Here is a 12,077-nt window from a genome sequence, read left to right on the forward strand (position 1 = left end):
ACGGGCCGTAGAAACAATGGGCCTTCTGCGGGCCGTATCATCAATGGGCCTTATACGGCCGTATGATCGATTGGCCAAACATGGGCCAAACAGACCGCATTATGGCCGTAAACGGGCTAGAGTTGGAATCGTCCGTTCATGGGCCGACCATAACGGGCCATCATTAATAGGCCGTATTTGATGACGCTATGAAAACGGCCCAACGTATTAACGGACCACAAACGGGCTGAATTTGGCCCACAAGCAGAAAATTACAGTAACGGGCCGTAAGTAAACGAATGCTGGAAATGAGCCCAAGAATAAATGGGCTCTGAGAAGGCCGAAAGATAACATGGGCTGGAAACGGCCCAACAGAATAACGGGCCGTTAATGGGTATAAAGTGATACACTGTTCATTACGGGCCAGTTTCACCACGGGCCGTTAATGGGTGTAAAGTGATACACTGTTCATTACGGGCCAGTTTCACCACGGGCCGTTAATAGGCCAAAAGTTACATAGGGCCTCATATGGGCCGAAAGACGTCATGGGCCATACATGGGCCAGAAGTGAAAACAGGCTGGAATCATATTGGATGGCCCAGATGACGCTACTGGGCCTAATTCGAATAGGGCGTAACGGGCCTTGGGTTAGCGGGCTGTAAATGGGCTATATGCGAACAGGCCGTTAACAGGCTTTCCATGGGCCGGCCCACCACCTTTTGACCAAGTCAAACGGGCCGGCCTTTTCACAGGAATGGGCCTCTGTTGGGCCATGCCACGTGTCGACGTATCATAGGCGCCTTCTGTCCAATGAGTGGATGACATCTGTCCCAACGATGAGCCGACACGTGTTTCCTCCAGCCAATGATGATTTTACACGTGGAAAATCCCCATTGGTCGGGGCTGTTAATGGGTTATCGGATCCAAAACCCGACCCGATAGCTTAACGGCGTTCCGTTACGGTGGATGCCACGTGTTGGTCACCCTTGACGAAAGCACTTCTGTGACGCGCGATTTATCATCATGGAAGTGGACACTTCTTTGATAATAAATTTGGTAATGTCATGGAACACTTCTACGACAGCACAGGTATGACTATCTTGATTCTGTCATAAATTCGTCATGGATGTACATGCATGACAAAAAACGCGACCTACTGTGACAAACATGTATCATCACGGAAGTGTATTTTTTTGTAGTGTATACAAATCATCTGTAAAAATTTCAGAATTTTATCACGTTCCAGTGAATTTAAACAATTCTGCTACTGGGCGCAAAAGTTTCTGTTTTTGCACAGAATCAAGTCAACTATCATCCACACTATCCCAAAGGCTTTATTTGGCACTTTATTGAAAAAAGCTATAAAACATGATTACTACAGTAGCTTAATCATGTGAACACACAAAAACATTAGGTAAAAGTATTGGGTTGTCTCCCAACAAGCGCTTTTCATTAATGCCTAGGCATGATGATTTCAATTATGCTCACATAAAAGTAAAGAATTGAAACATAACAAGAGCATCATGAAGCATATGACTAGCACACTTAAGTCTAAACCACTTCCTATGCATAGGGATTTTGTGAGAAAATAATTTGTGCGAACAAGAATCAACTAGCATAGGAAGGCAAAACAAGTGCAACTTCAAGATTTTCAACAAATAGAGAGGAAACTTGATATTATTGAGATATGTAAAAGCATATGTTCCTCTCTCATAATAATTTTCAGTAGCATCATGAATGAATTCAACAATATAGCTATCACATAAAGCATTCTTTTCATGATCCACAAGCATAGAAATTTTATTACTCTCCACATAAGCAAATTTATTCCCATGAATAGTAGTGGGAGCAAACTCAACAAAATAGCTATCATGAGATACTTGATTGGCATAATCCAATTGAAAATTAAAATCATGATGACAAGTTTCATGGTTATCATTATTCTTTATAGCATACATGTTGTCACGGGATATCCGCGGCCACCTATGGGACCGTGTGGCCCCTTGCTGGTTCGGCGGGGGGACGTCGCGTTGCACAAAGAGCAGATCAGCGTGCGGCAGCATGGCAGAGAGCACACAAGCAGTTTACCCAGGTTCGGTCAGCCACGAGGCGTAAGACCCTACTCCTGCTTTGGTGAATTGATGGTGGAATGAATGTGGTGATGCGTAGTACACTTGCCCGGCAAGGTTTGCCTCGGGGCCGCAGCGACTACGCGCGTATGGTGGCTTGGGTTCATCTACTTTCCAACCCTTCCTACGAGTGCCATGGGCCTCCTTTTATAGATTAAGGGGTCAACACAGTGGCAAAGTGGTCATTATCCACTGATATGATAGCGAACAGTGCTATCATATCTAACTCTGCGGGCTGACAGGGTGCATTAAATGCGCCGCTTAGTGTCACATCACGGGTCGCCCGGCAAGGCCTGCCGGGCTATCTTGCCAGCTCCGCACCTGTTCTCTTGACACGTCACAGGACGGGTGTCATCTGCGGGTTTCTTCTGTAGGAAGCGACTGCCATGTGGCGAATGGCTGCTACTTAATCATCTCACGGCTTGACACCACACCGATCGACGACGTGGGTCGCGCTTGAGTGGTTGGCGGTGTGGTTCAGCCCCCGCAATCCCCGGCAGGCTTTGCCGGGGAACCCTGGTTGCTTGCTTCTGGTGGTGGCCTCGCCCCTTGCCGGGCTCGCCTGCCCAGCAAGGGAGGCCCTTCTCTTGCCGGTATCTTGCTCCTCTGGCTCGCTCTTGGTCCTTCCGGGCTGCATGTTGGTTCTTCAAATCTCTTGGTTCTTCAATCTCTGACTTAAGTTGGTGTTTCAATCTTGATCTTGTGCCTGTGCATACACTACTGCAGGATGCTGCTAATGCGACACTACGATAAGAGACCCTTCGAGAAACTGTGTGTGATGCCATAATCGCAAACGGTGCTGTATGAAAACCGTCAGAAATGTGTAAAACATTTGCGATGACGGATGCATCAAACACGGTTCAGGTTTTAGTTGCATGTGCGATGAAGGGCATACGGTTCGGTTTAACGAACTGTTTGCGATGAGGAGGAACAAAAGAAAGGGGCGGCCAGATGGAGGCGTGTGCGATAAACAGCATACGGTTCACTCGGATAAACTGTTTGTGATTAGGAAACACAAAAGAAACGGTCAGCCAGATCAAAGGTGTGTGCGATATACGGCATGCGGTTCACTCGGATGAACTGTTTGCGTTGAGACATGAGAACAGAAACGGTTCAACTTAACAAGATGTGTGTGATACGCGGCAAACAGGTCTGTAATCAGAAATGTGTCTGAAGACCGATAAGAGCACAAACGGTTGCTGCTAATAAGACGTGTGTGTTGTGAGCAAACGATTGCTGGTATACAATTGTGAGTGATTGATGAAAACATCACCGACGGGTTCCATTGTTTAGTCCATGTGCGATGTGATTTTCTTTGTACGCACACCATCTACGCTCTGTCTACAGAGCATCAACATATATACTTAAAAAGACAGCATTGCATAACCAAATTAAGCATACAATTACACAAGTGACTACACACATAACATTTGAACACACCAAAGTAAGAAATTACATGCATACTAAAGTAGGAGAAACGAGGTTCTAATCATCTACTTATTGTTGCGATGATGTTTGCCATTGCTCTGCTTCTGGCTGGATCCCTGGCCGTTTTGGGGAAGGAGGGACTTCCTCATGTCAACGATCCGCCGGTACATGTCGTATCTCGTGTACGCCTCCTTGGCCGCGTACACGACGTGAGCTTTGTCGAGTTTCTCCATCCAGGCCGAGTGCCAGACACGCTTGTCCTTGTTGCAATCCTTCATGTCTCTATAGTAGGGGTCGATGATGGCCTCGGCGACGTGAACCAGTGAGTCCTTCTCATGCTCCTTGCTGCCCCTGATCCTGTATTGGCCCTGGATGTCGACAAGATTCTGGCAGGCGATGCCCGGATTCTCGAGCGCCTTTACATCGTTGGTGATGTCCATCATAGCGAACATGTAGTGGGGGCTGTTGACAAACCTGGCGAAATGCTCGCAAGGCCTTGTGGCCAGGCAGTAGTGGTAGACGAGGACGTGGTGGCGCACGCACATCTGGGCGACGACGACCTTGGGATGAGACCCGGCACGAGCGCGGGTGTACTCGAGGTCGAACCCGACCACCTTGTACTTCTCCTCGGCAAGCAACAGCACCATGATGTGGATGGACTGCTTCGCCCAGACCGGGTCGTTGGTGTACACCACCGAGAGGTCCATGAACCTTCTGTGGGTGTCCACCACGGCACGCATGGTGAACTGCTGCTCGTCGTCGGCGGCCGCTCGGAGCGCCATTGGAGCCGTGTAGGATACCCTCTAAGAATTTCTCGTGGTGGGTGTGCTTCTTGCAATGGTGGGGCGCGATCAAAAGGTTGAAGAGACACAAGGGTAGGTTAAATGGCCGCTGTAATAAATGGGGGTCGGCCGGCCTGTAATCGTCACGTCTTGTCACGGCGTTCATAGCGGAGGATTCCAGAATCAAGTGCACGCTTGACAACACCGCACCCTAGGCGTGGGCTCGAAGAGGAGCCAAATGTATCGTCGGTGAGCCTATTCCCACGCTACCGTGCTGTTTACCGCGCAAGCTTCCCGCCCGGCTAGTTTGGCCACACGTCGGCTAGAAGAGGGACAAATCGTGGGCGTTTATTGGCAAAAAGCTTTGTAAAAATGAAGTGTATGGAATCACTTCGGTCATAAGTTTACCCCTGGGTGATGAGGTCAAAGTTACACAGAAGGGTGATGATGGACACTCGAGTGCGATAATTAATTATGCGCTCTACAGTGCACACGGTGGAAGAAACCAACTGTGTGCAATAATGTCGAAGATCGCAGTCGAGTTAGCTATACAGATCGTGTGCTGTGAGATCGACAAGGTAAACTGATTCGTGAATGGTTAATAAAATCTAAGACCATTGCATATTAAGGTCAAAGTAGTGCTAGCAATATACGAGTCTCATACGATGCCATTTCAACGATTGTACCACAAAAGCTCGAAATGTTACAAGGTTCAAATTCTAGAGTTATATGGCTCAAATTTGAAGATTACAAGGTTCAAACTGATATTAGAAATGAAATTCAGCTCATCAGCTGCAAACGCTCGCGCTGATGCGCTGAACATGGATATCAGAGAGGTTCAAACTAATATCACCTCTTCTAAGTCTGGCTTCGAAACCTCAAAAATTTTGTAAAGGGGTCAGCCACTGAGAAGTCATGTATGGGGTTGACCCGATGACTTCCGATTACTCTGTCATCTGAAGTTCCAAAATGAAATTCAGCATTTTTGGAGCCTACTCCATTCTGCCGCAGGCACCGGCGCTGATCAACAGACCATTCATTTTTGCGAAATAAATGTAGGGCAAACCTCATTTCCTTCAGCACCCTTGCTCTGAGAACAAAGAACCTGGCGAATATAATCTCCGGTAAGGTCCCTCCGTAGGAGTTCAAAGTAATTTCTGAGAGATTCAGATCTAGGCATTCGACGTGATTGTTATATTGTATCACATTATCCACCATTGGGCCTAATCTTATCTTCAAAAGAAGAAAACATGTTAGTGCCTACATGCAGTTTTGAACATTACTACAGGAATAGCTATTTGGTTTGAAGGATTTGTAAAATGCACTAACATGCCATCTTCGATCTGACATGATTAACATGGGCATTTGATTACATTCTAGAAAAATGTAGCCTTCTTCACAAGAGGTTGGAGTGGATGAAAAGTTCCTTAAGAAAACTAGTACAGATGAATCCAAAGGAGAAATGCTTATTGATTGTAACCATATGGATCAAGCAACCAATATGGGGGGGCATGTATGTACTGAAATCCTCCAAAAGAACCTTCAGAAATCATAGTACATTGTCATTGTAAACTTGGAAAAAGGTGTCACAAATTGAACTCCCTTATGGCTAACATTTAACAGGAAAGGAACATCACCTCGATATATAGCTTCTCTAGGCACAGAAAGCATCTCAGGAAACTGACAACTTGCTCCAGGTCGGGCCCGATAGATTCTACTGCCAAGACCTTCACTGTGCGCAGTTTCGGGGTCAAGCTTGTCAGAATCATTTTCTGAATGACAGACGAACAAACATCTTCAAAATTAGAAATAATGTTAATTGGTAGAAGGAGAGGTAGAAGGCGGCTGTAGTACCTGAACGGGTGTGGATCCAATAACAAGTTCGGAGTATTTGTCAGACGAGTATCCCACCACTGTCAATTTCGGCGTAGAAATGACATTGATTCTTGTTGGACCTTCTTGATCAACTACAAGTAATCTCTCAAGTGCAGGTGTGTCCTGGATGACCATACCGTGGTCCACCTTTTGTGATGTCTTCCTGCCGCACCAGCAACACACATAAATAGTCCGGAGAGTCATGGAGGTGATGTGGAAGGTACTCAACCCATTAATCGCCTGAAGATGAAGGTACTCAAGTGCAGTACAGCCACGGAGCAGGTGCTCCATGTCACCCTTTGAAAGGCAGACGGCGACGAGCTCGAGGTGCTTCATTCGTGGTAGAATAAGAGCGGGCGCGTCATTAAGGGGCGGGAAATGGCAGTTCCTGAACTTGGCGACACGCAGCGTGGGCGCAAGGCGGAGTGCGGACGTTGGCAGCGACCGCATATGCCAATCATAAAAAGTGAGCTCCTTGAGCTGATCTAGGGCGGGGGATCGAAACCAGTCATCAAGCTTGGCTCGATCCTTGCCGTTGGAACGGAACTTGCCCATTCTAAGGCCTTTGGTTGGGCCAAGGTGACTGCCGAAGATCTTGGAGAACGCATCCAAGCTTTTATGATAGCCATGGCAAAGCTCATGGGTGTCGATGAGGTCGAGAGGGCTGGAGTTCCATAGGGGGCACCACCGCCGGGAAAGGAGGGTTGTCCGCGCCCCATATTTGATTGGGAGGAGGGAGATGATGACTCTCAACATATCATCGGGGAGGCTGCTGATTAAGTCTAGGCCTGCTGGAGTCGCTTGCGGTTCTAGCTCGCCCCGCCTCTGCTTGTTGGCAGCCCCGTTCTCCACCTCTGGAGTCTCCTTGCCAGCGGCGCTTTATGATAGAAATGGGAGTATAGGGAATATTTAGTTAAAACAGGGCAATAGAAAAGTGTATTGGTAACTAGAAGTTATTAGGTAGGAATATAGTAAGATAAGGGAATAACAATTGGTTGCTTAAATACTACACAATTCATTTGACATTGCTGGGTAAGTCAACATATGCAGATAGTTGAAAAGAAAACTTACTTCGAACAAAGTCTGGATGGATGATTTTGTCGGCGAAGTTAGCATACATCTCATGACCAGGCCCTTCTATGTGCAGTGCAATTTTAGTGCCAGCTTCTAGTACATAAAACTTTGCAATTTCATTCCAAAAGCCAGTGCCAAAATAGGAGTCACCACGTTCATCAAGTCTTACAGTAGCAACGATTGTAAATCCATGGTTTGTGCGTAGTATGACATTCGTGGAGCCTTGATGTATGTAAAGGGAAAAATTGTGCACTACATTATCTGTTGCATAGCGAGGGATGTCCTGCAGAAAATGGTAGGGTTGTTAAATAAAATATGGTAACATGCAAATATGGACCAAATTGAAAGAACTGTACAGCAGTTGAAATCGAAGGACAAAAGTCTATAATTAAACAGATAGGGTAAACATGATGTCATGGAAATATGATAGTAATCGAAAGAACAATACATCATTAATTTGCCTAATATAGAAAGAAGAGGGGGGAAATCCCCTTTCACGTATATGGTGCATGTGGCACCTTTTATCCAAATGTAGCAATATTTAGAATATGTTCAGGAAAGTAGGCCATGCCAACCGATTTAGGGTGAGATTGAACATACCACGCGCGTCCTCAAGTTATCTAGTACGATGAGATGGAATCTCTGGCGGCGGTCGCCAAGTCCTGAAGTATCGGCGCACTATACATTCTATGAATGAAAGAAAACCCTCAAAACAGCTCGAATAAAAATGAATTCACGGCGATTTCCGCCGGGTGATTAAAGGAGGCAGATGAACTGGGATAAGAGATGAGATAATATCTCGTTAAATTAGTTACCTTGTCGTCCATGTGAAAGAACCCTTAGTACGGCAGATTCCCCAACCGAGCGGAGCTGGGTCGACCGCGAGCCGCGTCGAGAAAGTCGATTGCGACAGGTGGCGGCAAGCGGAAGTGGCGAAATGCGGTGGGCTTTGCCGGCAGCCTGGCGGCGGTGGCAGGCGTCGAGCTAAGTGTTTACCGCCGCGATAGGCGGTGCCATGGCATAGACGCGGAGGAGCTTGTGCAGGTGTTAATGGGGAACGTACCGGAGGGGCCGAGGTGGGTGGCGGGCGGGTGAGGGTTTTTGTGACGTGGGGATGGTGAGGGTTTTCTTTTTTCTTTTTTGAATTGGGTGGTGAGGGTTTTCTTTCCCACAAAGAATTTTGGGGGCAACGGTTTGCTAGAGCGAACCGTGTGTGATTGACGCAGCAGGCAAAATGATAGTCATTGCACATGTTTCCAATTTTGGGAACCGTGTGTGATTGATGTACTACCTCCGTCCTAGTTTATTGGTCCCCCTTTGTAAATTTTACCAAAATTTGGCAAAATATTTAACATACTCGGACATAGATAATAAGAGTACGCGTACATAAGCATAGTTCAACCATAAGTACATAGTTCAACCATCATTAAGCATACTCAAGCGTACATAGTTCGATCCATCCCACATCTCATCTCACACGCGGCCGGCACGATCCTGAAGCTTCTCCAGGTACTCAGCGTACGCGCCGTGAGCCACCCTGCGAGAATACTTCTACTTGAAGGAGCCAACAGCCCGTCCTCTTGCATGCGCAAGAACACTTAGATACGCGTCATGAATCTTGTGGTTGCAAAATGGGCATCCATAGCCGTCGTTCCAGGTCCTAATACGCCTGTTATGTGTGGCACCCTGGCTCAGAGAAACCGGAACGCCTCGTATTCCAGCCCAGAGATCGAGGAGAAGTCTCTGGAATACGGCACTGCTTGACATAGAAAAAATCAGCTCTTATTACAAGAATAATAATTACACGGGTCTGATGTTACAATGATCACATCAGCATGGCGACACTACGCCTGCGATACTACACTTGCTCTATGCTAGCAGCGGAACAACTAGTAGCAGCGGAAAACTTCTAGCAGCGGAATAACGATGAAGGTGGTGAACTCCACTCCGTAGGGACTCTGGCTGGGACACGATCTAGCTCGCACGCACGGCAACCTCGACAAGCAATCAAGGCATCACCTGCAATCTGGCATGACACGCCAGGTCAGTACATTGAATGTACTTGCAAGCTCACAACAACCATAAACATCAAGGCAAGACAATAACATAGCATTAAGCAGGTTAATTAAATTTAACATCTACCATGATACGACAGCAACTACTAAGCATGATATCAACCTACTACAATACTAATAAATCACCATCTCAGATCTCCATAACCATATCTCTCTTGGCTAACCGGCCAAGCAATATACCATCTCGATCACCTCGTGATCAAAACCAAACGGTGATCTTTCCGGCGATCACAACCATGACCAACACTTGGCCTCAACATTATCATCGACATCCTGCCAATCTGTACTGCTCAAAATATAAACATATATATATATATATCACCTATAAGTCATTCCGTCATGTGAGTGTTGATCGAACGGTGTGACCTAGTACGAACCCATGCCCATGACCGAGGACGTGGCTATCGATAGATTTAAATACACTCTGCAGAGGTAGCGCACTGTACCCACACCACGGAACCCATGGCCTCGCACTCCCATTCGAGTGGACGAACGGCGTTTCGACAAAACCGATCTACTGCCATGACACTCTCCCGGCCACTCCGACCCACTCCCAACTGGGCTAGTCCTGGGTGGCCCCGTGTCTACCAAAGACACAACGACCACCGTCGTGGCCAAAACGTCCCTCACGGGGACCGGATCCATAACAACAACAACGGGCACACAAGGTTATGTCTGCTTACCGGGCCAGGGTAAGCATGCCCATAACCTTCCCTAGTTGGAGGCACCGATGAGAGGCACGACAATAGACCGCATTAGGGCCTTCCCATAAAAGGCAAATGTGGTTGCACTGGAAAAAGCCCTGTTCGGTGGCACCTGACCAACTTAATGACGGAATTTAACCCCAAAATATAGTAGTAATGACTGATACTCCGATATCATCTATCAACCTATAATCCAAGTCATAGCAATATCCAACAAATAATCCAAGCATAATCTCATCATCTCAAAATACTCCAAGGGTAGCACAACACTACTGTCATGATGAATCCGAAAACAATAATCCTACTACTCCAACAACAAGAATAAAGCTATTCGGCTAAGATCCACATGTAAACATCATCTCCGAAAATAATACTCCAAGCAACAGAACATCAACTAGCATCATGAAAATAATCATACTAACCACTAATAATCCAAAGGCAGCATGATATCCAAAGTAATACTCCAAAATATAATAACAGATACCATCATGGAAATAATCATAATACCAACCACTAATACTCCAATGACAACATGATACTCATCAACTGCAAGCATAACTCCTAGTAATCCAAACAATAGCATGGCAACAACAAGATCAAAATAATACTCCGAGAAAATGCCATGCACAAAGTCATGTAGCTAAAGCAATATTTTAAACAAGTTCAAGTAGATTAAACCATGTCACTGCATTACAGTGATGCAAATGGAGGGTGTGGCTTGCCTGGGGTGGAAGAAATCACCGGGAGAAAATGTGAGAAGCTCGCGGAACGAATCGCCGGAAAACGTTCTCTCTCGAAGGGGGCTGGTTAAGCGCAAGGGCAAAATGGTCATTTTCAGAATGTCAAAACATGGTGAAAATGGTTCCATCAGAACGGGCTCGATGAAACGAAGACGTGGGCTTTGGAATCACCTGATTTGGAGCTACCGGCAAAAAGATATTAAGGTTTTTCTGCCAGGGGCCTATCTGTAATGAAAATATTTTCAAACAAGGCCTGGTCAGAAAAACAGAAAGCGCAATTAGAGAAATACGCTTTCACTGAACTAAAAACGTAATCTGGGCTGAAGAAGAAACAGAATGCGCTTTCGGTGGAGGAAAACGTATTCGTCAGAATACGTTTTCACTTATCCACCTCAACAGTTCGGGTCAACGCGGGGACTTACAGGCGGGGCCCGCCACTTATCCATGTGGATAGGGCCGGGTCAGCGCCGGAGTGGCTGCCAGGTGGGGTCGGGGAAAGGAGGGGGCCCGCCTGGCCTCGTCTCCTTCCCCTACCTCCCGCTCGCCCGCGAAGGCAGAGGACGACCGCGGCTGCCGGCGCCCGTTCCGGCGACCTGGGACGTCTCCGGCGAGGCCCAGCACACCGGCGAGATCGGGAAGACGAGCTGCTCCCGCCTGGAGCAGAAGCAGGCGCCGGGGAGGGGTGTGGCCGTAGCACCGCGTGGTGGCAGAGAACCCATGACGGCGGCCGGACTAGGGAACTCGCGGCTACGAGCACTCCGGCGCCGAACTGAGGGGTGCGGGAGGGGCGCCGGACTACGGGGAATCCTCTGGTGGTGGTAGAGTGGAGGGAGAAGGTCGGGCTTGAGCCAATTTAGGCCGAACCCGAGGCGGACATGGCGGCCATGGAGGAGGAATGAGGGACTCTGGAGCTCGGTTGACTGGTCGGGGAGGTAGCTAGGAGGGAGTAGAGGAGGCTGGTGAGCTCAGGGGGTCTCGGGGTGGCCTTATATAGTCGTGGGGCGAGGAGGCCGAGCTGGCATCGCCGCGGATGCGTGGCCGGTGCCGCGGACGCGTGCCCACTCGCATGAACTCGGAGGCAGGCGACGAGGGAGACACAGTGGAGAGCTCACGGGGAGGAGAAAGCCAAGGGAGCGCAGGGAGGAAGAAGACGGCGACGATCCGAGCCAAAACGCCACTGTGCTCTCGTGGGCGTTCAGCGGCTAGCATCGGTGAGCGTCGGTGAGGAAGCGAACGGAGGGGGAGAGGCGTCCAGGTGATCGGCGATGACGCGGGCCAACTTCTGGACACG

The 12,077-nt window shown here is 48.0% G+C and overlaps 1 long non-coding RNA gene across 1 annotated transcript; it reads right to left on the minus strand.

Moving 5' to 3' along the window:
- Positions 1 to 9,033: 9,033 nt before the first annotated feature.
- Positions 9,034 to 11,722, minus strand: LOC120965878 (uncharacterized). The gene is made up of 3 exons (XR_012187929.1): positions 10,958 to 11,722; positions 10,769 to 10,849; positions 9,034 to 9,293 (listed from the first exon to the last, which is right to left on the minus strand). It is a non-coding gene; the product is annotated as an uncharacterized lncRNA (long non-coding RNA).
- Between the last annotated feature and the right edge of the window lie 355 nt (positions 11,723 to 12,077).

The sequence above is a fragment of the Aegilops tauschii genome, chromosome 6 (assembly GCF_002575655.3).
Source record: "Aegilops tauschii subsp. strangulata cultivar AL8/78 chromosome 6, Aet v6.0, whole genome shotgun sequence".
Taxonomy (NCBI): domain Eukaryota; kingdom Viridiplantae; phylum Streptophyta; class Magnoliopsida; order Poales; family Poaceae; genus Aegilops; species Aegilops tauschii.